Source organism: Haemaphysalis longicornis, unplaced genomic scaffold (assembly GCF_048455015.1).
Source record: "Haemaphysalis longicornis isolate Haplotype H1 unplaced genomic scaffold, Haemaphysalis longicornis Haplotype H1 scaffold_295, whole genome shotgun sequence".
Taxonomy (NCBI): domain Eukaryota; kingdom Metazoa; phylum Arthropoda; class Arachnida; order Ixodida; family Ixodidae; genus Haemaphysalis; species Haemaphysalis longicornis.
In genome coordinates, this window is record NW_027526334.1 from 216447 (window position 1) to 244263 (window position 27817).

Here is a 27817-nt window from a genome sequence, read left to right on the forward strand (position 1 = left end):
ACGGTCACGTGGTCAGCTTTGTTCACACAAAATCCGTCGGTTCGCGGCACCCGCTGAAACCGAAACTGCGACTGGCCGCATTGAAAATGCCTCCAATTAAACAACCGTCGCACGCTGAAGCAAATGAGGTTTCTACAGGTGATAAGTAGGTCACTAGCTACTTATCGCAACGACAAAAACAAGATGCAAAATTTTTATGTCAGTGCCCCTCTAAGCAACAAATTTCACGGTTCATTGTTCAGCCAGTTATCCCCATTTTGAGAATTTTTAAGAGCGGACCTGGTCTAGCGCTGGCCTTGACGACCGTCTCTACTCGTATCATGTCACACTCCATCCGGAGAAGGTTTCTCTGCCCAGGAAAAACCGATTTTCAGTCTATAAAAATTCATAAAAAATAAAAAAAGTCCTAGGCCTTCCTAGTTTGTATACAGCGGCCTATATTGACCCCCAAAGATGTTTTCGCAGCAGAGCATTTGTGTTTACAGGTGAGGCCCACTTTTAAAAAATCGTTGTAAACTTGGTTTTTGTAAGCTGACTTTCCCACATTTTGTGTTGCGCAGTCAAGCATCATTGCCATCTGCGGAGGGAGTATGGTTACAGAAAACAGCGCCAACTCTTGCGTTGTCAAACATTTCCCAAAACAAATTATACGGCAACTAGCCGCTAAGACGACTCTACCCTTACGCCGAGTTTCATTTACTTCTCGTCATTGATTAGTTCACAGTAAAGTTGTAAGCTTTACAGAATCACGGTTACAGAATCGCGGTTCAACCCATGTCCATCTACGGAGGGAATAGGGTTAGAGAAAACGGCTGTAACTGTTATTTGAACAGGACTACCCGGAAACGATATACAGTAATACCTCGTTAACTCGAAGTAGTAAAAACCGGGCAATATTTCGAGATAAGCGGACCAAAGCATTACAGTGAACGTTTTTGAGGAGATCAGTGACCACACATTAGTAGAATTTAATTTTGACTTTGCCTCAACTTTTCAAAGGAATAAAAACAACATAAATTCATTTACGATTATTCTAAAGCAAACCAGTCCGCGATCAACGAATTACTAAATGATTCGCTGGTGAAAGACGAACACACTTTCAGGTCTAGAACAGTAGAAGAAAACTGGGTTTTATTTAAGGAAGCCTTGTTTGAATGTCAGGGACCATTTGTGCCGAAATTACGTATCTGCCCTTCAATTCAGAGTCCTTGGTTTACACTTCATGTAAAACGAGCTATTTGGAAAAAGAAACGAGCCTTGAAAGCTGCATCAGCATTCGAATCAGCCTGATTCCTGGCATAAATATAAGCAAGCGTCCCGCAACTGCAACGCAGTGATTAAAAAAGCAATGACTTGCTTTTTCAACAAAACCTTGCCTGGTTTGCTCAAGGACAACCCGAAGGGAATCTGGAACACCATTAATCCTAAGCAACGTAATGGGAGCAAAACCCCCGCTTCAATAAACAGATTTCTTTGTCCTTTAGAAATAGCTGAGATGCATGACAGAATATTCTCCTCTGTCTTCACCATTGAAAGGTCTCCACTGCCTCTGCATGTTGCCTCTCATCCTGAGTGCTCCGTAATGTCCGATATTTTGATAACCTTGGAGGATGTTTCAAGAGCCATACAATGTTTACCTAACAGATGTAGTCCCGGTCCTGATCAAATATCATCGAAATTATTAAAGCTAACGTTGATGCAGTCTTCCTCTTTTCTTTGCAAGTTGTTTCAGCAATCCCTCTACGAAAACGTCTTGCCTAACGACTGGAAGTTAGCTTTAGTTGTTCCCATTTATAAGGCTGGTGACCAAACCAACTTTTCTAATTACAGGCCCATATCTTCGACTTTTATACCCTGCAAAGTTTTGGAGCATATTCTGTACACTAACATTATGCAACATCTGTCTTCCAATAATCTTCTTTTTCCAAATCAGAACGGTTTTCAACATGGGAAATACTGCGAATCTCAGCTGTTCGAATTCATGGCGGATATCCGCCCCAGCATACACTCAAGCAACCAAACTGCGGCAATTTTTGTGAACTTTTCGAAAGCTTTTGATTTAGTTCCTCATCAGCGCCTCGTATCAAAATTACAGAGCTTGTACCTCAACAACACTACGATAATGTGGATAAAAATTTCTTAATGAATAGATCTCAGTGTGTCACAATTAATAATACCATCTCGTCACCTGTTTCAGTCCCATCCGGGGTGCCGCAAGGTTCTGTGTTGGGTCCGCTATTATTTTTGATGTACATACATCAATGACATCCCCGACTTCATTTCATCTCAGATCCGTTTCTATGCTGACGATTGTGTTTTGTACCACGAAATTAACTGCATAAATGATTCTCTACTCCTACAAAAGGACTTGAACGCCCTATCATCCTGGTGCGCTAAGTGGCTAATGCGTTTAAACATTGAAAAGACTAAAGTCATGACACTCACCAACGTACGTTCACCTCTCACTTTTGATTATTCTATTTATGACTCCAACATTGCGCGTGCAACCCATCACAAATACCTAGGCGTAATTCTCACTCCGAATCTTACATGGAACGCCCATATAGACTATATTACAAACAAAGCAAGCAAGACCCTAGGACTACAATGTTAATCACTTCACATGTCCACAACGGAAACCAAACTGACTGCATACACCTCGTTTGTAAGACCACAACTGGAATACGCGGCTATCATCTGGAACCCTCATCAAACGTATCTTAGGAAATCCCTTGAAGCAGTCCAAAATCGCGCTATTCGCTTCATTTTCTGTAACTACACGCGCGACAGTATAACCCAACTCCGAACTAGCCTAAACTTAGAAACCTTGCAACAACGTCACCAAAACTTCCTAGTTCAATATTTTTTTCAAAATTTACAATAGCGCATCCTTGTTTCGTAATTAACACATGGAACAGCCAGTATCGCACATCTCCCTCCGTACCGACCACCCGTTAAAAGTATTCACCCCATTTGCGCGCACTAACATGTACAAATATTCACCACTGTTATTAGCGATAAAACTGTCGAACGACTTGCCTTGCCACAATGCCATCATCAGTAACTACGACGCATTCTGCAGAGCCCTGTTAGACAAGCAAACACTTTCCGAGACCAACACTGCTATGTTTGTCTGTTCCATTTAGTGTCACCTAGATTCTTTTTTCTTTTCAGTGTTGCATAGTTTTTGTTTATTATATAACGTTACTTTCGTTGATGTGCTTTCGCTACGTATGTACACTCGCTGAGAATATTTTGTACCACTTTTTCAGTGTGTTACAGTATGCTCTTACTTTTGTTTTGGTTTTTAAATTGTGCCCCCTCTTATGTAATACCCCTTTCGGGACCCTTAAGGGTACTTTGAATGAAAAAAAATAAAAAAAGCAAAGTTGCGCAAATTGCCATGAAATATCGAGTTCTTTGGAAAAAAAGGCGCTCTTGCCAGTGTAAGTGCACAGTATACTTACCAGCTCTTCAACAGCAGATTCAAATCTTGCTTTTCATAAAGGCTTGAAGGAGAAAAGAAACATACAAGAGACATTCACCGGCTGGGATTTGTGGCACTGCAATTTTACTTAGCAGAAAGGAACTGCGTAATGCTTGTCGGCTTTGCGATCGCACTTGGGCCTAGTACGGAGGCGTCTAGCTGCTTGACGCATTGCATGAGCCGATCTTCCCCACCGCTGCACTCAACCGTATTTCGCAGCAAGCGCAGCAAATTCCACGTTTCGGTAGATGAGGTTCGTCGTCGTCGCACCCGTCTTCACCGTCCCCTCCTTTCGTGGCCATTTCAACAATTTCGGCATCCGTAAGTTGTCGTGTCACGGGCACATACTGCTGAACTTCTACACATGTCTGTACCGTCACATGACGCGCCACAAAGTTCCTTGGCGAAGTTGATATGCCTCTAGGCTCAGACCTCACGTTCGAGGAAAACATCGGTTTTGTGGTAGGCGCGGTCAAACGAGAAAAAAAAAATCGAGGGACTTAGGCGCGGCAGCATCGCGCGAATCTTGTGAAACGGTCAGTGGCGGCGAAAGTTTCGTTCCACTCTCAGTCAAGATTTCGAGATATCCGCAGTTTGGCTTAAAAATACTTCGAAATAAAGGGCAACAAATACATGGGACGTGTAGGAAATGGTTCGGTGCCACAGAAAATTTCGACTTAGCCAATTTTTCGAGATATGCGAGTTTGAGTTAACGTGGTATTACTGTATATGACAATTTGCCGCCAAGGCAACTCTCACATTGCGCACAAGAAAGAAGCCGAAGCTAAAAGGAATCCTCGTAAAGACAACTCGCAGCTCCGCCCTTTCACCATATTTCACACTGGATGGAACTGGATTTACTGCTTCCTTCGCGCAATTATTTCTATGCACACTACTATTACGATTACATCTTTTAACTTTGACAGTTGTACGTTTTCGGGCGAAGGCAAGGTGTTAGAAAGTTGGCGCACTTTCACGATTTTTCATTCGTGTTCTGGTCTGCGTTTTCGGGGCCTTTTACTTCTTGTGAGGGCAGTGTATAAATTACACGCTTTTTATTTGGTTAGCTCATTTTCATTAAATTTTCTTCGGCCAGTTATCTCTATTTACGCTATTATAACCATCACACGTGTTCCCTTCGCGAATTACGAATTTTTGTGCAAATGCAAGGTTGGGAAGTGGAATTCTGGACAAGGAATGCTTACGCATTATGAAAAGAGTGTGGAAAATACAATCTCTAAAGAGGTTTGTAGTGCAGCAATAACCCACAGAGGATTAACACAGAGCGAGAGAAATTGATAAATGTTCAGCGATAAAAAATTAAAGCCGTTCCACTCAACGTGAAAGCTGTCGGAAGTGCAGAGCAATGATTCGCCATAATGGGCTGTGGCACCGTAATCCGCTCACTGCTATCACCCATCACGCTCTCCGCCTCCCTGTCTCAATCCTCTTTTGGTGAATTGAACGGAGGTTGGTTCAATGCAATTCGAGGTTCCCGCCTTCGCAGAGCTCGCGCGCCCCTTGCCTGGAACAGCACGAGCGGGATTTCTGTTCTTTTTGTTTGTTTGCTTTTGCTTTCATTCTGCACGTGCCGGCTCCTAACTAGTTTGGAACGCGTTATTTCTGGCGGCCACTTTTTTTCGCTTACTACCGTAAAAACTAAACCAACGAGCGTTCCTAACTAAATGAACGCGGGCGCTGCCGGTTAATTACGTATATTTTGCCTCAAATGTACCTTCAGTTTTCTTTGCTTTGAAAAAACACGGAGATGCATGATTAGCACCATCGGTTCAGAGTTTCAAACGCTTATGTCTATATAAACAGCTTGGCTTTCGACGCCTCTATCACTGGCTCTACTTGGGTCCGTCATCTCGCAGCGCCGCGTGCACACGTTCAAATGACACGTTGGTGAACTTCCTGATGTGTGCTGGGGCTTTTGTATTGTGGCGAGATCGTGGTGCCGCGTGTCTTCGCGGCCGACCGCAACGGGCGATGTTTCCACTGCTGTGGCGTGTGCGGTCAATCCTTACGAGTCACTTGGAAAATGAGTTGGCAGTTCTAGGCGAAGAAGCCTTCCTGTTACGCTGGTCCACGCGTTTCATAGAGGCCAGGAACAACATCCTGAGCATCACTATTGTGCCGTATTGACTTTCAACAAGTTTATGAACTCTTACTGTGAACGCATGTGAACTTTTTATGGATTGATTTCGGAGTAGCTTGTTTTACCACCATAGACATTTGTCGTGCAAAGTGTTAACTTCCCGGAGTACCTGGAAACTGATTGGATTATGTTTTTCTGTTTTTCGGGCAGCGCTGTTACCACTAGTCGCTGCGTGCTGATATGTAGTTTTATAATAAATTCTCATCTCATCTCGCGTGATTCCGGCAGTCGCTTGTCGTCGTGGCTCGTTCGCTATCGCGAGCTAAGACTACAAGGCAAGCCCTTAAAGTGCTCTGCATAAATGTCTGCTCCGGAATTCTCAACGCGGCACCCCAACCTAAGGACTGCTCAGAAATTACACACCGATAATTCTCAGCATATTGAGATTTTTTATATATTTCCAGACAAACACCGCTGTTACAAACATAATACACAACAACAAAACAAAACTATTGCACTAAAACGTAAAATCACTGTTCCACTCCGGGATACAGTGCTGACTGCTAAAATATTTTCATTTTTGTTAACTTCTCCACTTGTGAAAATCAGTCTGGAACACGTTGGCGGGCCTTTTGCACTTCAAGAAAAGAGAATATGGCCTCTCGAAAATATTCATTTACTGGGCGCGCATCAATGTCCGAGTGGCGGGCTGCCATTCAGCATCTCCATATACTGTGCAGACCTGGTAACATTATTAGATCTAGAGGAACGCCATCATCATCATGTTCAACGGACAAATACCGAATACCATGGGCATCGATCGGCAGATATTTTTTCAGCGTACGTTGCAGTACATCCCAGAAGGAAACCCCGTCCCAACAGTCAATGAAAACATGTTCAATGGTTTCCGGTTTGTTGCACAACCAACACTGTTCACCTCACGACTGAATGTGGCGTACACTAAGCATTTCCTTTTTAAACTACGTCGAGTTTCCTAACCTCTGTGCCCTACCTGTACAGTTCGCGAGGACCTGAAACACGTTCTATGCTCATGTCCTCGCTACGAACTTGAGCGTACCACAGTAAAGCTTTCTCTGGGCCTGCCCGCGTCCGCCCAAATCTCTTCGAGTCACCTCCTTGGGCCCTGGCTTACAACCGGCATGGCAAGTCGCGCAACAACCGTGCTCCTAACGTTCCTCCGGAGCACTGGACTTGTCAGTGAGCTATGAACTCTCAGACAAAAGACTATATCGCCTGATTGTGTGTGTGCTTTTTGTGTGCGTCTGTGTTTGAGTATTCATGTGTAAGTGAGAGTTTTCATTAATCTTCATCACACCTTCACCCCCATTCGGTGTAGCAAGTCGGGCGCCCCCGCCTGGCTGACCTCACTTGTTCATTAAAGCTGTCTCTCTCTCTCTCTCTCTCTCTCTCTCTCTCTCTCTCTCTCTCTCTCTCTCTCTCTCTCTCTCTCTCTCTCTCTCACGCCATAAAGAGGCCCCTTTCTTGCATCCATGTTTTCACAAGGAGTGTCCCGATGTGTAGTTGAAAAAAAAAAGTTTTACATCCCGGTGTAACTGGCATTTTTTTAAACCTGTTTTAACACATCTCGACCGGTGCCGGGAGAGTGAGCAATTTTGTACATAGAAATGGGAAAAACAGTGTCGCAGGGATCGTTATACAGTCTCTTACTAGTGACTACGCTCAAATACTCTAACTAAAACCGTGCGCATAGAAAACGTAATGAGTCAACAACTTCTTTTAGATAGCCACGGATACCTCCTGGCAAACACAATGTCGTAACAGACAACTCAGGCAAAACCCTGCCTAATCTCACTTGGCAAACGGTGAGCAAAAAGGGATCTTTACATACCGCCAAAACAGAAAGCGCTTTGCCAACTGCCGTAAAAACAAATGTGTTAAACCTAACCCTGCTTCACGTACACGTCGAAAGAGATTTCTACGACTCATCCTCTCCCAGGATGAACCCCAAACAAAAACTGCGAAAACACGATGTAACTTTTGGACGCTTGCCCGTGAAAAGTGAAGTACCTGTTACAGCTACCAAACTTTGCTCGCCGTAAAAAAAGTTGAAAATCGTTGTGCCAGTGAAGATGGATAAATTCGCTCCCTTATAATACTCTAGGGGAACACCAAGGCACTTCACCCGCGTCGTCACCCACTTGACATTTTAAATATCACAGGTGTTGAACTTCCCTCTCCGTGCCAGATGTCCAGGCACTTGTCTCAGTTTACAGCACATCCACTAACATAACAAAACCATTTAACTGTATTAATGACCCTAGCAATGCTTTGTTGATTTACGCAGAAGATAGCAATATCGTCCGCGCATGCTAAAACTTTAATTTCAGCTGCATGAAGTTGAAATCCCTAGGCAGTGTCGTTTTTTGTTATACTTAAACATAATGATTCAATACATATGCAAAAGAGGAGAGGGGAAAGAGGACACCCCTGCACTTCTGTACGCCTTCCAACCACTTTGTTAACAATAAGTCTAGTTGAACAGTTGTTATACGCTATGCGTACATGTGCACCCTCTAAAATGACTGACCCGATGTTACTAGGTATGTTCCAAAACCACCAAAAGTTCATCGTGGGACACACGATCAAGCGCCTTTTCTAGGTCTACCTGTAGCATTGCGACGCCTGTATGCGTCACGTCTCAAATCTCAAGAACAGAAAAGGCTGCTCTGAGCGGCTATCTCTTCCTGGAGGCACGGACGCATCTCAATGTGCGGGCCAGCACATTGAGATGCGTTCGTGCTCTAGGAGCCGCTCAGAGCGGCCTTTTCTTCTTCCCTCGGCCACGAGTGCTTAAATACAATAGCGGAACCAAACTCTCGGGAGAGAGAGAGAGAGAGAGAGAGAGAGAGAGAGAGAGAGAGAGAGAGAGAGAGAGAGAGAGAGAGAGAGAGAGAGAGAGAGAGAGAGAGATCGGTAAATCTTTAATGAATTCCGAAGAGGTTACCTTACCAACGGCCGGGCATGCTACTTCAATGGAAGTGAACATAGTGGGGCGGAAAAAGAAAAGAAGGGCATGGGAAGAGGAGGTGAAAAAAACCGTAAATGGGGTGACAAAATAAAGTAAAATTTGAGCGGAGAAATTCAAAAAAGAAAGTATTGCAATGCCAAGATAAAAAGATCTGGGGAGAGTATCTCGGCAAATTCCTTAATTAGCTAAAAGAGTCACGACAGCGTTTGTTGCCAGCAATGCATAACCATGACTGTACACCGTGGTACAAGAAAGTGTTCCAGTCCTAACGCGCTCCCTCGTGGCCGTCGCACGAGTGTTTTTACCGCTATTTCTGGATCTGTAGCGTGTCCCTCCGTGGTGGTGCACTGGTTACAAGGCGTTGTGCTGCTGAGCCCAAGGACCGCGGTTCGATCTCTGCCGCGGCGGCCACTTTTCGGATGGAGGCGAAAAGCGGAAACGCCCGTAGCGGAGCCCTCCATATAGAACAAATGTAGCTTCGGCACGTTATACCAACAATTGAATTGAATGATATTGAAGCTTATTTTCTGAATACAGAAAAACGGAGGGAAGGTAAAAGGCGGCCAGCCTGACAGAGGCCTTTCCTCCTAGCACAGTTGACACGCAGGTACATTTTAATACAAAAAAAAAAAAAAACACGGCAATTGGTTCGCGAAGCAGAACCCACCAAGAAAATGTTTTACAAGGAAATTGATTTACATACAACACACTCTTAATAAAATATAAAAAGACATCGCTGTGTATTGAAAATAAAGGCACATATCACAACGTCGATAAATCTAGCATTAATTGGTCAGCATACCATGCCACGTATCTAAACGAAATAACATCCGTATGATACGACCCAGCCATGCGAAGCGCCGTGGAGGACGACGTCACCGTCCTCTACTGCACGGACCTTGTCTGTGTTGTGTCTGCGAAAAGCGTGATGCTTGAATGACCGCAGAAAGGTCGTGTGGACGGGGCATTATTTCAATCGTAGGCCTTACAGGGCCAGCGAGCAACCGTGACCGCGGACAAGCGGTTAGTGGGGCGGAAGCGCAGAGGGATCGCTCGTCCGTCCCCGGTATAATTCAGAGATAGCAGGGCGAAAAAAAAAGAAAAAAAAAAAAGAGACAGGGACGAAGATGAGACGACAAGGACTGCGCTGATCTCTACTGCTCGTTTCTTGTCCAACCGGCTGCACCGACGAAGCTGTGGACTGAAGACCCCTGCCACGTACATGCTCGCTTCAGCTCTTCTCTTATTTACGTCTCTCTCTCTCTCTCTCTCTCTCTCTCTCTCTTAAAACACCGTTAGGTGTAGCAAAGAAGGCGAAGGACGTAGAAGGCAAGAACCGGCCCTCCTTACAACTGAATTTTGAGTTACAGCAACGGAACATGTAAATAAAAAAATGACACGCTCACATGATTATAAAAGTTCATCACGCCACTGCGCAGTCCACCGCGCACCCCGTCATACAGACATGTGTCGAGAACGTCCCTCCAATACGGCCAGCTCCTTCGAGGGCAGAGGTATACGGACGTCGTGCTTACGCAGTCACTAACCCACTGAATTTCCGCGGCCTCAACAATCTCTCGCGTGCGCTGATCGGCGTGTCGAGATATCACGGTACACGCATCGTACAGAGGCTCGCAGTCATCACACTGTGGGAAGTGATTAGCCGAATTACCACCTTTCCCTTTCTGTACTTTGTTGAAATATTCCCGTACGCGAGTGTTGAGGCACCGGCCCATCTGGCCAACGTATGCTCTTTTTTAAAAGAGCATACGTTTTTCACTTCTCTCTCTCGTTTCTTGCAGCGTAATCTTATTGTTTTATCTCTTGAATACCCTTTTATCATGAGAAACCCTAACCAAGTTTCACATTTTTTTAAGACTAACGCCGACAATACCTGCAAGGTTTTATTCTTTGACCGGTAACCTAATTTTTGAATGAAAGGAGAAAGCTGTTGACGGGTATAGTTCTATTGCTTTCCAAAAGGAACGGAGGTTTCAAGTATTAGCTTTTTAAGACTCTTAACCTTTGACTTACAGTCAACTTATATGTCCAGTTTGAAGGGACACCCAACTTGCAGTAACAGGGTGTATGCATTGTGTCCTGTGTCACCCCCGTCAGAAAAAGAAACCAGCGCAGTCCTTGGCGTCTGGTCTCCATCCCTGCCATTTCTTGCTCTGCTATCTTTGAATTACGTACCAGCACTCCCGATTTGCCACGTTAACCTGGCTTGCTCGTGTTGACTTTTCAGGCTCGTCCCTGCTATCTTGTCTGCTCGTTTCAAAAGCAGTCGGACGCCCAGCCACGGACAGCTAACGCATTTAAACGCACTCAGCACCATGCGAACAAACACCCGACCGCGTTTCTAAAATTGCAGGTCGTGGGCTACGGACATCATAGCGAAGGTGTCCGCGTATTAATCACAGCCCTAATGTCGCCAATTTTAACAGCGGAGCTGTTGTTGCTGGCCGCAAGTTCGCCGTTGCAGGGAAAAAATACCAATAAAATGCCGAGCGTCCGTGGCACGCGCAGTGGCTTAAAAAAAAAAGAAACGCAAAAATCATGAGCAGGGGGAAAATGCCGAGCGCTCATGAGTGCGTGCCTCGCGACGACAGCCGAGTCACCGGCTCACACAGTGGCTTTGGCAAAAAAAAAAATACATAAAACTCCAGCGCTTATGCTAAAGGTGAAAGGACACCCTGCTTTGGACAGGTCACCACGGCCGCCGCATTATGTAGAAGTCATTATGGATACTTTAAGACAAGACTACGAGTGTGCCACTCCTCGCCGAGACGATTTGAAGATCCCGCCACCGCTGCTTCGATGAAGAGCTGGTGGAAGTGTGCAATGCTGAGCATGACTTCACATCCACCACTCGCTGAGAAGAAGACGATGACCTCTTCGATGCATTTGACGAGGATTACTAGCACCGAAACGATGCAAATAAACATTGATACTGAAACAACTATGTCTCCGGCAATGCTCATCTACAACAGCTTCGCCATTCAAGTCTTGCGCGTGAGTGCAAGCTTCCCTGATTTTTTTTTTTTTTTTTTTTTTTTACGGTTGGTGCTTCTTGGTTGTCTTCCTATTGCAGTCTCCTGACCTTCGATCAGCGTTGTGAGAACTATCGTATATACGTGCCAGTAGGGAGAGCGGACTCTGCAGCAGCAGCCAATGAGGGCTTCAGCGATGCACAGACATGTTGCTACTCCGCAAGAACCAAGTTTACGGAATCAGACCCCTTCAGCATGAAACAGACGACGCGACTTGGGCAATTTTTTGCGCAGCTCGTAGTCTACAGTGCTGCACGGAGTTAGTGGAACGGGTAGCATCAGCCTCCTGCGCACTGTAGGAATCATGGTAGACAAAAGCTTTTCAATCCTGCCGTACGCACAGCGAATCGCCCAGGCTTGGAGTCGTTTGTTAAACGAGAGCATAACGGGGCATTTTCTTGCCTCAAGTACTCAACACCGTCGTTTACAGTTTAAAACAACGTGTTTTTTGTTTTCTTCTTTTAGAAGGGGCCTTATTTGCCTGTTCCACCAATAACAAACCGGCCTGTGTCACACGATACGGCGCCACAGAGGACGGGACACTTTTTGCCTCAACAGCCGCGCTCAAATTTCGCATTAGGTGGTATCGTAATAGTCAGCGGATTTTAATTCGTAGCGTTCTTTGCCGATGACCTACACAACCGGGACCGCGTAATGCCCTGCATTTCCACAAAAATGCAGATTTCCCAAAAGTTCCAAATGTAATCGTTATAATAACGTAAATGGAGATAATTGGTCGGACTAAATTTTTAAAAACTAAAAAAATAAGAAAAACAAAATAATTATGAAAAATGGCGGACCGTGTAACACCCTGCATTTCCACAATAATGCTGATTTCGCGAATGTTCCACTACTAATGGTTATAATAACACAAATTGAGATAATTGGTCGAAGGGGATTTAAAAAAAAACAGAAAATTTGCTGGAAAAAACTCACACTCAAGACAAGCGGCCTAACCATGCTACGCATTAATAGATAATTATTAGAATTTGTGCATAATTTTTTGTAAAGATTTATACATAGATACATTTACTCTTTTTTGTTGACGCCTAAATAAAGCCCATTTGTAGCTCCTACATTGCTAGTCAGCTTACCCCCTTCCGCTAATTCCAAACCACTCTGGCTCACGTGAAGTGTGTTTGCTTTAATTCCCTGCATACATCATATGCCATTATATCAAGGTCCCCCGCATTACGCCGCGACTGAATTAATGAGAACGGTAAAGGCTTCCGGTGTCCTTGGCGACCACTCGTCTCGAACACGGTGATTACAGCGTTCCGACACAGCCGTACGCAACAATCGGTGCCCGGGCACCACTTTCGTGGCCTTGTACGTGCGAAGAACAAGCCTAAGAGCGACCCGCTCGTTACTGGCGCTCGATGATGCCGACGCGACGAGCGCACTTGACCGACTTGGCTGCGCTACTGGCGCTACACCCCACGTACAGCAGGAGACCTTGACTTCGATCCTCCTTGCCCTCCACGGGGAGTAGTACTGTTTTCCTAATTGCGGCGACGTTCCTTCCCTGCCGTTCCGCTTCAACGACGACCTGTCCTGAGGCAAGCGAGGGTCGGGACATTCGCGCGACGTGCAGGAGCGGCTTTTGGGTCGCGACGATTCTCCTCTTTCCGTGGTTCTTTTTTTCGTCCGAGACCGCGTGCAGGCAGCTGGCGTGGCGGCGTTGCTCTCTCCTGCTCTCTCAAGCGGCCCTCTCTCAGCCCCCGCTGCAGCTGGGTATACTTTTTTTCACTTCTCGTTCCTAGTTGGTGTTTTAATACTTCCCGTCTCTGCTGCGCGGATCGTCGGCCTCGGGCAACTCGCAGTGAGTGCGCGGCGCTGCAGTTTCGCCTCCCGGCAACGAGTGTGTGACGGCGCTGGCAACGTGCTCGCGAGTTCGGCTAAAAGCGGCTTTCGGTGCGGCGGCGTCGATGCGACCTGGAGCGGAGGCCGTGAACGCCGGCCGGCCTCGCGTCTAGTTTTGGCGTCGGCGGGGGAGGCTACGATGCCGGTCGATGTAAAACAAGCGGACGTGCGAACTGGTGAGTCGCGTGTTATAACTGCATTCGCTTCCGTCGAGTGTCTCGGTGGCGTTCTAACCTGCGCGGAGCGGCATGGAGGTGTGGAATGTGGAATAACACGAAATGGAGTGAACCCGAGGTTAGAACCAGGGCGCGTTGGGAAGGTATAAAAGGCCGACGCGGGAGGTCGGGGGAAGCGGATTGCGGAGACGGAAGTCTGATTTACTAGCAGTGAATTATGTTCCTTTGGGACCCCTTTGCTGTTGTTTGCGCATCTGACGCCGTGCTTGGCACGAACAAGAGTGCAGGTTTACTTTTTGTCGAGCTGGAAGCCACGTTTTGAACAAATTTTCGCGCAACGTGTTGTGCCTTGCGAAAGCAGATCTTTCAAGGAGCAACAAGCAGCGTGCGGTGGTAGCTTTCGTCCCTAGTTTTAGGTTGTGCTTGCGTAGGCTTTTGTTGCTTAACGGATTAAAAAAAACTGGCCGAACGAATACACGGGTATATAAAGCGATTATTCAGTGTTTTGCGCTGCGTCATATTAATAAATTACGGTAGACGTCATAACCTGTCTCAAAATCATAATTAGCCCATCATACATGATCATTACAGTTATCATAAATAATGATGACAATAGTGGCGCGCACAGTACAAAATAGGACATCTTGCCTAAATAGCCGTTGCTGTAAGCGGAAGGCAAGCTACCCCCCCCCCCCCCCCCCCCACACACACACACACACAAAAAAAGGAATCTTGAGATTCAAGGTTGTAAAGTCGAATATTACGTCTTGGAGTACCGTCTTTATTCGCGTAATGATTGTACTTTTTCTTTTCCAAAAAAAAATGATGCAAATTTAGGGGTGCGTTCATTACGCGGGGTAAAATTTTCGCGAAAAACTTTTGCGCACAGAAAACGCAAGCAAGTTGCGGGCCAAATTTTTGCGAGAGGTCTCATGAACATAATAAAAATAATAAAACATAATAAAAACTCCACACACCGCTGCCAGCCTCTTTGCAAAGTGACGCAAAATGCAGTGTTTTCATGCAGTTGTCAAATATAGGAAGTAGAAATTGACAAGTGTTTCCCGATCACGGGATGACGAAATGGTCGGCTAAAAGAAGCGGGTTGGTGATGTTACGGTTCGGTTATAGAACGCGGGTAAGGCAGAGAAAGGTGGTAACAGAAAACAGTCAGTAGAAGTGGCCAGCGTCCGCTTAGGCATTATATAGCTTTATGAAAATTGTTACCCAGGCAGGCACGCTTTTACTCTGAAATTGCTGGTACATTGCGAGACGCAATTTTTTTGGACCGATACACGAAGAGATTTTATCTTTTTGCATGACTGACAATACAGACGTCGAAAGCATTGTGCTTGTCGGAAGTGTGTTAGCACACGACGAGGGATTCATCGGATGGGACTCGGTCGGCAGGGCTGGCAAGGGGGACAAGGCAGATGGGTTAAGTGCTTTTCTTTCTTCCATGGTCAAATCTCTCAACCTGCGGCAATCGGGTACAGACAAGGTGGGGCAGTTAAGTGACCCTGAGTAATTGGTATCTCGGGCACACAGCTCTGGTTGATAGGATCAGTCCATCCAGGTGACAGGAGTTCACTCCCCGAGACGTCGTCCTTCAAGACGCACGCAGAAAAAGAGTTGAAGCAGTCTTGTGCACAAAGAAGCAAACCAATTGATCCTTTGGAAAACCGAAAACTTGTGCTAGTATGGTCATACTGATTATGTTAAGCAGCGCGTCAAAAACAGTGCACAAAAAAAAAGAAAAAGAAAAGGAACCAGCACTTAATCGCAACAAAATTTGGGGCAGCATCCGCTGGTATACACTTTGGCGGCTAAGCGAGGAATAAACGGACAAGAAATAAAACACTAACCAACATACGGTGATGCCGCCGAACCATATGAGTGGTTCGCATGGTCTTACAGTTTCATGTACTTGACAAAGCATATTAAAAGAAAGCACGCCAGCCTACACGTGAGTGACCGGTGAGCTTTTCGCCCTGGGATTCTATAATGTGCTATTCAATTATTTGGACTGTGCACTTGTTATTGCGCTCGGCCAGAACGTGTGTGTCGTGGAAACTTGGCGCGCGAGTGGATTCACGGCAGTGTGGGCTCAAATGACCGATCGCCCATGTTATTTTAGGCGGCCTGTCCGACTGACATATATAAGCGCGACCACATCACATCAACGTCGGTGTCATGTGGTGTTTTCAACTGTACATGTACACTTGAAAACACGATGGTAGCTTTGCAGGGGTGAAATATTGCCGCGCTTGGACGACTGCGTAAACGAAAAAATTCTGCAGAAATTCAGAGAATTATCTACTAATGCGTAGCATTCTTATGTCACCTGTCCTGAGTGCGAGTTTTTCCAGCCAAATTTTTGGATTTTTTCCGAAATCCTGTCCGACCAATTATCTACAATTACGCTATTATAACGATTTCAAATGAAACTGTCTCGAAATCTACATTATTGTGGAAATGCCATGCTGTATACGCTTTGACATTTTCCGTATTCTTTTATATTTTTGTTATGTTTTTTTTTTAAATTTCGTTCCACCAATTATCTTTATTTACGTTATTATAACGAGTACATTTGGAACTTTCTCGAAATCTGCATTTTTGTGGAAATGCAGGGCGTTACACGCTCCTGGCTGTGGGGGTACTCGGCAAAGAATGCTACGCATTAACACTTGTTAATTCATGCCTCGTTAGTTCAATAACAACGTTTTAGCAACTAACCATCCTCGTTAATTCAAAATGCTAAGAAATTAAACAGACCGACCGTCCATGTGCGTTCATGCGTGCGCAGAAGTGCTTGTGTTAAAATCTCGTTATTTATCACGAAAATTCGTTCCTGTGTAGCGAATCGCTGGGTGTTATGTTTTGGCGCCTCAGTTGTTTGCCCTCCGTGACGGCGAAGTCCTGCCACGCAATCTCATGCGGCGGAACCCCACCGGGGACGTCTCAAGTTGCGCGGTCGTCTGAAAAAGAGAAGACGCCGCAGCGTTGAGCTGGCGGCGGTCCTGTGTTATCGCTTGTAAAAATAGCTAAGAAAAGGTTTTAAGTAACGGTATAAGAGCTCCTCCTCGCAGTTTTGCCGGGGCAAACGGGCCACCAGAGCAGCTGGATACTACGTTTCAAACATTCTAACTATATGTACACGGCCTTGCCCAGCTAACTGCACATTCCGTACGCTGCCCGAGAAACCGCAGTACTTCTTGTGCAAGCGCGCGCGCAAATTTTTGAGTGGCGCCGCCAAACTTTTGTAAAACGTAGAAACTCTCGCCAGGTTGGTATCAGCTGCTTGATCCATTCAGCAGCACACCTACGCTCACACGCTGGTACTGTGAAGATGCGGATATACACGGTGTCATATATTCGTTGGGTTGGGTGCCTTTCGTGCAGGCATGACGTCTTGGCGCGCTCCGTCGAAGTACCTATCTGGGGTATGTACAATAACAGATCATTAATTCGGACAATTTAAATGCATACGTGGTAACGAAAACAAATATTTATTGATTTAGGATACGAAACGCTTTTTATTTCCATCAGGCTCATATTAATTGATTTGGACGATTGCTGATTCGACGACGGGCCATGACTGGGGACAACAAGCTATGGACGGCGTCGACGCAGAATAGAAATCACACAGCGAACGCAAACGTTGTCGTGACTATCGGCTGGTTGGGCAACTGTAAGCGAAAGAGGCGACGCAGTATGCCGGTGTTCGCTCTCTGTACCGGCGCGATTCTCTGGTTGCTTCATATACTTGCGCCATGCGGTTGCACACCACTGCTCTGATGTCGACATCAACGAATCGGAAAAAAACTGCGAGGACTTAAGCACGCGGGGACAAGTTCGAAGAATTATTCTATCTGCTAGGGCGCCATGGTTTCACAACAAAGGTCAGACTACCATCACCCGATACTTTCTTTCACTGTAAAAGCCTACGCTTTCAGAACTTAAATGCATATTTATTGTTCATTCGGCAATTCGACGTTGTGATAATTCTGGCGTTTTTCTCGATTCCTTGAGATCTGAATTAACGGGATTCGGCTGCATTTGTGTTGCCAGTGCGAATAAAGTACTTTAGCCAACATTGTGAAGTTGCCGGCTCACAAAGCGAGCCTCGCTTTGTGAACCGGCAACGTTCCATTCCAGGAGTATGCTCCTGGAATGAACAACGAAAGCGTTCGGACGAGTCTTGCCATGACGACATGGAATAGCAACGGGAAAAGGGTGGATCCTTGCGGTACGCCGACCAAGTTAGTGAAATGCGTTGCGTTACGGTGCCTGGCGAATCGAGAAAATTGTCCGCCAGTTCGCCACGCTGCTTAGGAACGTACGCTTGCATCTCGGTTTGATGCTTGGTGTCGTCTGGGGAGGAACCTATATTATGCGAACGAAGGTTTGGTCGAAAGCCGGTATGTTGGAGGGTGATAAAGCCAACTTCTTCCAGGTGGTAGTTCGGTCAGTTGGCGAATAGCCGCTCCAGAAATTTGCGTACTGGAGATGTGAAAAATACTGCGGATGCAATTACTTATCTCATGTAACTAGTAATACAAATAGGAGCCCCCTTGCTTCGGGAACTGGTGCGATGCGCTTTTTATCCAAATCGGCAGCCCGTTGCTCGCACATCTCGTTGATCACTTCTGGAAGAGCATATATTGCTGGACAGGCACGCCGCCGATCATTGTCCGGGTTATGCCGTCCTTTCCTGGGAAGCCTTGAACCTCGGCGGTGTGGAATTCAGTCCATCTGCCGGAAGGGCATCCGCTTGACAAGCAGTGATCGTGCGACGGCAAGTTTTCAGACAACGAAACGAAAGCGTTATACCCCCGGCGATGGGATTGCTCGCGGTCAACGGGGAAACTTCTGACACGGTAAATGTACATTGCACTCAACGAAAGTTTCTGCCTCAATGGAGGTAGTTTGCAATTACTACGGCGAAAGCTTTACATTTTTCATTGGAAGATGATTTTGAATGACCCCGGCGTCAACACGAGCAGTACAAAAACCCAAGAAAGGCCAGAAGGGAACTAAAGCATGACAGCCGTGAATACGAGATGAAAAATGATTACTCAAGTTAATTGTGATTGATTATAAGTAGTTGGTAGTAATGATTGGTAAGGTGTACTTGAAGGTTTGAGGGTTAATAGAAAAATATAGTTGGTACATTGAAATACAATAGATGGATTGAGGTTAAGGTGGATGGAGATGGATTAAGGGGCATTAGGATTGGATTAAGATGGATTAAGGACGGTAACATAGTGTGACTCTGTGTCGACGGGGGGAGGTACTCGTCACAATATTACGCTAGGCTCTAGCCTTCAAATCACGTAAGCAGACTTAAGCGCGCGGGAATTTTTCTTCGTTTGGTATTTATAATTCGCTGTACTTCAACCGTTCCGCTACCACACTGGGGAATCGCGATTCGGCACCAAATTGGATGCTGTTTCTGGTCTATGGAATCATATCTGGATCGAGCCCACCTCGCACTTTTGACCGACTTACGTCAGCACCTTCCCTTTTCGTATTTAGTCGGCCCGTTCATGACCGAGATGGTTCCAACATAATATGGTTTGGTTTGCAATGACCCAGGTCGGAAGCACATCATCGCCAAAGCCGTACCCTACGGTAAATTGCCATGTATCCCGAGGAAACTTTTGCCTCCACTCACCAACGTTAGTGTTTCGAGAAAATAGAAGCCATTTGCTTCACTGAAAGTATCTGCCCTCCAAATCTAGGGTCTACTGTGGTGCTATTTATTTTCACTAAGCCGTCTAACATCGTAATAAATAACTGCATTAAATAAATACGCTAACTTCAAGCATTCATGCATTGGCAAAAAAAAATCGTCTATGCGGATTAATGATGTATTTACTTATAAATTAATAATTTAATTCACTACTTACTTTTTACAAGGGCTTCATGAGGGGCAAGAAGTTATCGTATTTATTTCATGCGCTAACTTCTTACCCCTCATGAACCCTTTGTAAAAAGTAAGTAGTTATTTAAATGAATAAATTGATAAATAAATAAATCAGTACTCCTCATAGACGAATTTTTCTCGTAAATGCGCGAATGAAGGAATGACTTTATTTATCCCGGTGGAAGAGATAGAAGGGCTCTGGGTCCGTGTGCGAGGCTGACGAGTCAAGTGATCCAACCCCACCAGCCAACCGCCTTTTCGTTCCTTCCCTTCCTCTTCTCGTGAGTGAACAGTAAAACAACGAATCTCTACACACGTATAACAAACGCTCCATCGAACCCTTACACATGTATAACAAACGCTCCATAAACCCCACCGCCAACCTCTTTTTTTCCTCCGCTTCCTCTCTTCGGGAACAAAATATTAAAAGACGAACTCCTACACACGTGTAACAAAACCCCCATAACAAAACCACGCAGACGGTTGGCAGATGGGCGTTAACATATGGTTCTGCTCTAGTGGAAAAAGACGGCGAGAGTGACCGATAACGTAACCCGCGGGGCTGTTGCTCGCTAGTGCAGGGCATAATCCGTCTTCGCAGCGGGCGAGGTTTCAGGAGAGTAGTAGTAGTGGTTTTGTTTGGAAAAGGAAAAGAAATGGACTGGGGATACTTTTGAGCCCATCTGGGGGCTCACCTGTATACAACCCAGTACGGGGGGTTGGGAATATAGGAGGGGGTGAATAGGATAGGGTAGAGAAAAAGTAGATAGGTAAAGAGAGAAAAGAGAAGAGTTGCCACTCGCGAACTCCTGACGGAGTCGACGCGGGCAGAAACCGATTTCAGGAGAAAGCCACCCCATGTAGCTTCAGCCACCGCGCGATGCGGCAACGGGGCTGTACACGTAGAGACGATTTTAAAGGCGATAGTCTTTCTTGGGCTACTTAAAAGGGAAAATTTTGGTCTGTCTGTCTGTCCCTCGATTCAGCCAGCCGGCCAAATTGAAACGACAGCTGCTCAATAGTCTTATATACTCACAGCCAAATCTAAACGTCCAAGTCCGGTGTCAATGTTCATACTTGTCAAAATTGTTGAACAAGAACAAGACATTATGCAAATATAAGGGAGAACATCAATACATAAATGATATTTGCAGTGTTCCTTTATTGAAAAATTCAAGGATGCTTGCTTTTTGCGATAGCAAATAAAATACTACATTAACTGCAAAAATCCTCGCCTGCTGTTGCCCGCACTACCTGGCGGAATTTAAAACGATCAAAATGGCAACAGCAACAAAAGGCTTCACTAGATAGGTTTCGAGTTCCACTTGGAACGGTCGTGGAGTAGGCCAACGTGGTTCTATAAACGTTGTAGTCGGGTGCCTCGATTCACGCACGTCTCCGCCTTACGGCAGCGCTGGCATCGAGACACCCGACTTGGGGCAGTAGAACGCGGTAAATTTAAATTGGCTTGAGCAAACCTCCAGCGTGTTATCTTGGGAGGAACGAGACGGGAGAAGAACAGCATGACAGGTGAGCAGGAAAGAGAAGGGGTGCATTTCCTTGCCAGAGGCGCCGGTCCACTGTCGTCTTGCGTCGACATTTGCAACGAAAGGAGCAGATACGCGGCCAATTTTTCTTTTTAAAGCGACGCTTTCGTGTCGTCACTGATGGACGGCGTCTGCAACGCGAAAACGCCCTGCAGGAAAGCCAACATTTTCTGTGGATGATGATAAATGATCATGGATGAAGTGAAAGAAAAAAAAATCCAGGGCCATCTCCACTGACGTAAAACCTGGGGAGGGGCGAAGCATGCAGTGTATAAGTGTATTCTTGGCGCCTTGAAGTTTTAGCCAACGGAGATGAAACAGTTGGGGGTAGAGGTATACAGCTTTGCTGTAAAAGTCTCGTGTCTTCCTCTTTCAGTTGGAGGAGCACATCCTGTGCGGAGAGCGTTGCTCGAAATCCGAATATGACGTGCGGGAAAATGTCAATCTCTTCCATATAGTTTTGAAGCCGTTGTTGTAGTATTCGCTCGCACATTTTGCCGTGGCAAGACGTGAGCGAAATCGCGGTCTCAGGATCTCAACCTGGAGCTTCTTTCCGGGCATGGGATGAGTATGACCTACTCGTGTTTCCCCTCTGTTGGAACAGTTTCCGCCTCCCAGCGTGAATTTATGAACGCAGTGCTCTTGAATGGAATCATCGCCTAAGTTGCGTATGATGGCATTTACTACACGATCTGCCCCTGGTGCTGTGTGTTTGGTTATACTCCGTATGGCTGCAAACACCTCCTCTTTTGTAATGTCTCTGTCAAGTTGGCAGTTCTCCGTTCCTCGCTATTGGTCAGTGCAGCAAGGCGGGTGATGATTCACGAAGGATTTGTCCCTAGCGTGCTTTGTCAAGTAATTCGGACTAAGCGCCTTCGAACGTGTGTGAGAGGCGTACCAGTGCTTTGGCAGCTTCCCTTTTAGATTCAATCGTATATATGAGGGCTCTTAGAATGTGCCACGTTCGTGATGTGTCCAGAGTGCCAGCTAAAGAGTCGCTGAATTGATCCCAGTTGAGTCTGGCTAGTTGAGTGGCGTAAACTTCAGCCTTAGCTGTGACCTCTGCAGTCTTGAGCTTCATCTTCCTGTTGTGCTTTTGGCGTCACCATCGCTTAACTAAGCCCCGTCTGGCTTTCCAGAATCGCAAAGGGTACCCGTATACCTCGGGAGTGAGGAGGGAGGAATGCCTTTAATGAATGAAGCGAAGTCAGCCTGGCAGCGAGCTTGGCTTGCTACTCCACATGAACACGAGAGGTGCGAAAGTGAAAGGAAGCGAAGACACAAGAACTCATACAGACACTAAAAACACATATAAGTACACAGAAACTGACAGACGCAGGATCGCGCACACAGCACACGCACAGTAGTAAAGTTAAAGCAAACTTTCACAGAGTTTCGTTCAGGCCGGAGTCACGCGGACGAGTCTGGGCGTGCAAAGCATCCGCTAGGAATGAGAAGTCGCGCTTAAAGAGAGGCGTACGAAAACGTGGACCAAAACGACGAGCTCACTCTGTCCTCGCTCAACTTAAGGTCATTGAAATGCCATGCCGCAGACGTCAACCACGACCCCACAACGATACCAAAACTCAACTTTGTGTCCGTCAGTGAACACATGCAGCAGCCTCGCCATTCAAGTCTTGTGCGTGAGGGCAAACTTCTCCGATTTTTTTTTTTCGTTTTCTTTCCCTTTGTGAACGGAGGTATGGAATGTGCCCGACACTCCCGCAAACAGTAGTAGCGCCACGTGTTATGATTTTGCCGCTTCGGTCTTCGGCCCCCACTGCTAATCCATTTCTGCTGCAGCTGTGCGTCGTTTTCCTTTCCGCCAAAGCAGGCATAGGTACCCAAATGAATTGTGTGTGTGAGTGTGTGTGTGTGTGTGTGTGTGTGAAGAGAGAGAGAGAGAGAGAGAGAGAGAGAGAGAGAGAGAGAGAGAGAGAGAGAGAGAGAGAGAGAGAGAGAGAGAGAGAGAGAGAGAGAGAGAGAGAGAGAGAGAGAGAGAGAGAGAGAGAGAGAGAGAGAGAGAGACCCGGATCTCAACCATGAGGCAGAGATAATTAGAACGATAAGAATGGGGTGGAGTGCATTCGGCAGGCATTCTCAGATAATGAACAGCAGCCTACAATTGTACCTGAAGAAGAAAGTGTATGACAGCTGCGTCTTACCGGTACTCACCTACGGGGCAGAAACGAGGCTCACTAAGAGGGTTCAACTTAAATTGAGAACGACTCAGCGAGCAATGGAACGGAATATGATAGGTGTAACATTAAGGGACAAGAAGAGAGCGGAGTGGGTCGGGGAACAAACTGGTGTTAAAGACATATTAGTAGAAATTAAGAAGAAGAAATGGATGTGGGCAGGGCATGCAGTGCGAAGGCAAGATAACCGTTGGTCATTGAGGGTAACAGCGTGGATCCCTACAGAAGGAAAGTGCGGCAGGGGGTGGCAGAAAGTTAGATGGGCAGTTGATATCAGGAAGTTTGCGGGGATAAATTGGTCGCAGTTAGCACAAGACCGGGTTAATTGGAGATTAATAAGAGAGGCCTTTGCCCTGCAGTGGGCGTAGATAGGCTCGGGATGATGATGATGATGATGATGATGATGATGATGATGATGATGATGATGATATATCAAACCTCCCCTCATTCGGCGCTATAAAACACGTTCAAGCGGTCGAAGAAGCACTCGCATCAAGGATTGCAGCCTTGGTGGGAGCGGTCCTCGGCGGTCGGACGGCTCTGAGTAAACTTGACATTTTAATTAAGGCAAAGAAAAAAAATCGCGAAGACGGGACAAAGACACGGCAACTGACGACGTTTACTTGGCGCGATATCCAGCGAAGTTGCTGTGTGTTTGTTCTTTCGTCATGCTACTGTCTTTTTCACGCTAGCTAAAATGCCAGAATTATTTTATACTCAGTGTCAACCGTCATTGTTTGACCAGAAATTCGAGGAATGCAGTTATGATGAAATGCGCGAACTTCGTCAACGAGCGAACGACGTTGTTTACGGGAGTGCAAGGGTTCAGGGCTGAAGGAGGCCTCTCGATAGCGTCAGTTGCTTACGCAAACTATTTGCGCCAAGCTCGACGTTTGCTCAGGGCAGGATGCGACACAGAAAAGAAGAAACGTTTCACTCGGTCTTTTGCAGAACTGGTGGCGAGGCGGCCGTCTTCTTCCCTTACGCTGCACTGCTACACGCGAACGGGACAGCTGAGATGAAGCCGGGGCCCTGAAGTCTTGAGTGCACAACCAGGTAACGCCACCAATTTTTGTTTCTTTTCATCCGATAACGGTGTCGCCACTAGGCTTTCTAGTTGCCCAAAGTAGTGATAAGCAACAACTCCTGAGGGGAGTTCTCGTTCTTTCCTTCTTTTGGACCAAAGAAACAATTTTCGTCTGTCCGGCTCTTGCGAGTCGAGGGTATATGTTTCAAGGCGCTTTATTTCTACTATTTTTTTTCGTTTGAGATTCCTTGCCCCTCGCTTGTCTTCACCAGTGTTCGAAGATCTTATAAATTAGCAAACCATACTACTCCAAACATTGCTTTTTGCACCTAAGCAGGCTTAAGCTTCCGGATTTTTGCGTTTCTAAACTGTCAGCAAAATACGCTTTGCGGCAAAGCCTACTTTCCCGCGCGTGCTCTGTAGCCCTTAATCTAATGTTAGAAATGTTAATATAGTCTTTGAAAAACAATCAAATTAATTGGACGCTAGAACGACTCTATAATTTCGCCGAGTTTCATTTACTTGCAATAATTAGATGGTTCACCGCACACTTGGAAGCAATTCGGAATATTCCTATCTGCTAAGATCAAACTGTAGTCCTTCCGAGTCTCACTAAGCTTATCAATTCAGAAGAATTATAGCCCGAACCCGAATTATAAATAATCGCGTCATGTTTTTTGCACTCGTTGGGACTCCGGCTCGGTCAATACACTCGTAAATAAACTATTTTCAAATTGGAATTCGAAGCGCGTCTGGGATTAATTCCGTGATAACATTTTCATTGGTATTTTAGCAGCTTCATTTTCGAATCATGTGAGCAGGGTTGAATGTAGACCTTTTTTTTTCATATCCTTGAGTTGTCAGACATCACGAAAGTTTATACATTTCGCTTAACAGTAAATTAGCCGAATTCCGCCACACTCTAATGATGTGTACCTTTTAGTTTTCGGTTTTGGTTGCACGCTGTTGTTTACGTCTCCTCGATTGATTGATCAATGGATTGACTGTAAGGTTTAACGCGCCGACGCAACGCAGGCGATGAGGCGCGCCGTAGTGGAGGGCTCCGGATTAATTTGTTTACGTATCCTCGTTCTCAAGGATCCGAGTCTATAGGCTCGCTATATAAAGCACTGCTCTTACCTGCTGACATAAGTGACTGTTTGTTTATACGTCCCCTCCGATTCGTTCATTCTGTCAACCACCTCTGCATTGCATAATTTGTTTTGTGACCTTAATGGCCCACGTTTTTACCGCTTATCTCCACAGGTGCCTAATTTAGCTGCCCAGCCGCTGTCATCCGCGGTTTTTTTTTTTGTTTTAGCTTCACTGAATTCACAAAATTTCCGCCTCAATTAACTGTTTAGGTGTCGGTTCATATTTTAAGCTCTTCCTCCTGACGCCAGCGGGGGGTAACTTGTTCGAATATCTGTTTTATTTTTGAGCTTATTTCCTGCGCCGTAACCGCACCATATGAAGGACACAAATGACAGCTCATTCTGCGTTCCGTCATTTCGAAGCATCAGCTTGCGTCGAGGTAAAAAGAACTAATAACAAAAATCAAAATGGGAAACAACTGTGGGACCGCAATGGGAAGGTTAAAAAGATAACGGGTTGGAATACCTCCGCGGGAGTTATTAAAAACCCGTATCTCTTACTCTCATGAACCCTCGCCTCTACAGATGTTTCAGTGGAAGGGAGCGGCAAATTTTCTCATAAACGTAGTATTTTTGTTATTTAAAGATACTGAAGGTAGAAATTTTGACCCCAGCAGGATGGGCTTCATCTAAAATAAGAACAAGGCAAACGAAACAAGTGAGAACACAGCCAAAACATCAATAAACACCTGGAAAACATAGAATGCCCTAATTATGGAGTAAAGTAGAAGTCTGGGCCTGTTGGCTCGTAATGTTCAGGAAACCAGTGAAAAACACGCTACACAAAAGGCGACACTAGGTACAAGGACAGCTCTGGATTCTTCTACAGACATTTAAAGAAACTGATTTATTATGAGGCTTAACACGCCAACGCTACACAGGCGAGGAGGCGCGCCGTAGTTCGGATTAATTTTAACCATCTGGGGATTTATAACTTCCGCCGAAATCTCCAACACACGGGCGTTCCCACTTTTCAACCCCATCATGAAAGCGGCCGCCGCGGCCGGGAATTGACCCCGCGTCCTTGGACTCAGCAGCACAACGCTTTAGCCGCTGAACCACCACGGTGGGTCAGTGGCTGAAAAAGAAAAGACCGATGTGACAGATCATGTCATGGACTCACAAGATTATACTCTAACGCACCTACAAAACTATTTGCTGCAGAGACATCGACGGGTAAATAAGTCCATTCTGATGCAGTCTGGGGAAAATCTGCTTTTGAGGGCATCCCTTTTTATGGCCATGTTTTTAATGATGACATGTGTGTGATTGGTAGCCCTAGTTGTAAGGCGTTTAATGCAGCCGCAGAGCGTGATTTTAATTTACCTGACGGGTAGTGATGCATAAATACCAGCCGACACAGGTTTTGGCGCAATTCTAACATTTTAACGCTATTTTATTTCTTCAAGGAGGCTGGCGAGTCGTGCCTTTCACACATCGCGAAAATAAGACCGACAGCTTCATTTTGGTCTTTCTTTATCTGCAGAGTATTTCATTTACTAAACGAACACCGAACCGCTGAGGCATAATCTAGCTTAGATCTCACGCATATGTTGTTCGCGTTAATTTTGTTTCTATTAAAGCATTTTTGAACTTTCGCTTAAGGAACCAGAGCTTACGGAGGTACAATACACGAATGTCAGATATGTGTTCGGACCAACTGAGCTTTAGAAGATGGGTTAACTCCAAGGTACTTGGTAGCAGTGCGGAAGCCGCTCATCGCAAAAAAAAAAAAGTGACATTTTCTCTTACTTTCGCGTCTCCCAATCATGCCAATGTCTAGACTTCCAAAGGCATATTTACCAGGAGCACCTAGTGCGTATGAGCTGCTTCTCTAGTTCGCAGTATTTGTGCGTCGCATTTTTTGGGCGAGGATCAACAAGTGCGGCGTCAACCCACAGTAGGTTATGTGAGACTCTCCGTCGACAGCACATTTGTGTTGTCTCGTTGAAAATGTAGTGATCGGCTCAACTAGCCCGCGATTGCGCGCTCGCCATCCTGTGCGCGAGCCCCTACACGTTCGGACAACCTGTTTCCCGTATCGTAAATGAGACGTACCAAAGGTCAGAGTTCCCTCGGCTGAGTCAGTGGAATTAGCTTTTTAGGTTCCGCCGCTACCGCATAAACATGCTGCTCGTAGCTGTCAGAACATGGGACGTTGCACCCACTCTGGTGGCCAATGTCCCAACACCACTCTCATCTTCAAAAGTACCAAAACACGCGGGAACAATGGCTCATTGCCCCTCAATTCTTGTTAAAAGAGTACTGGAAA

The 27817-nt window shown here is 45.9% G+C and overlaps 1 protein-coding gene across 2 annotated transcripts in view; it reads left to right on the forward strand.

Moving 5' to 3' along the window:
• Nucleotides 1-13413: 13413 nt before the first annotated feature.
• The window catches only part of LOC144173153 (monocarboxylate transporter 5-like), a 30742-nt gene continuing 16338 nt past the window's right edge, over nucleotides 13414-27817 (forward strand). Inside the window, exons 1-2 of one of the 2 annotated variants that reach the window (XM_077701662.1) lie at nucleotides 13414-13690; nucleotides 24316-24420. The gene's annotated coding sequence lies outside the window, so the exon portion shown is untranslated. Of the gene's footprint in view, nucleotides 13691-17570; nucleotides 17593-24315; nucleotides 24421-27817 lie in introns of those variants that run through there. The other variant, XM_077701663.1, reaches the window with a different exon arrangement.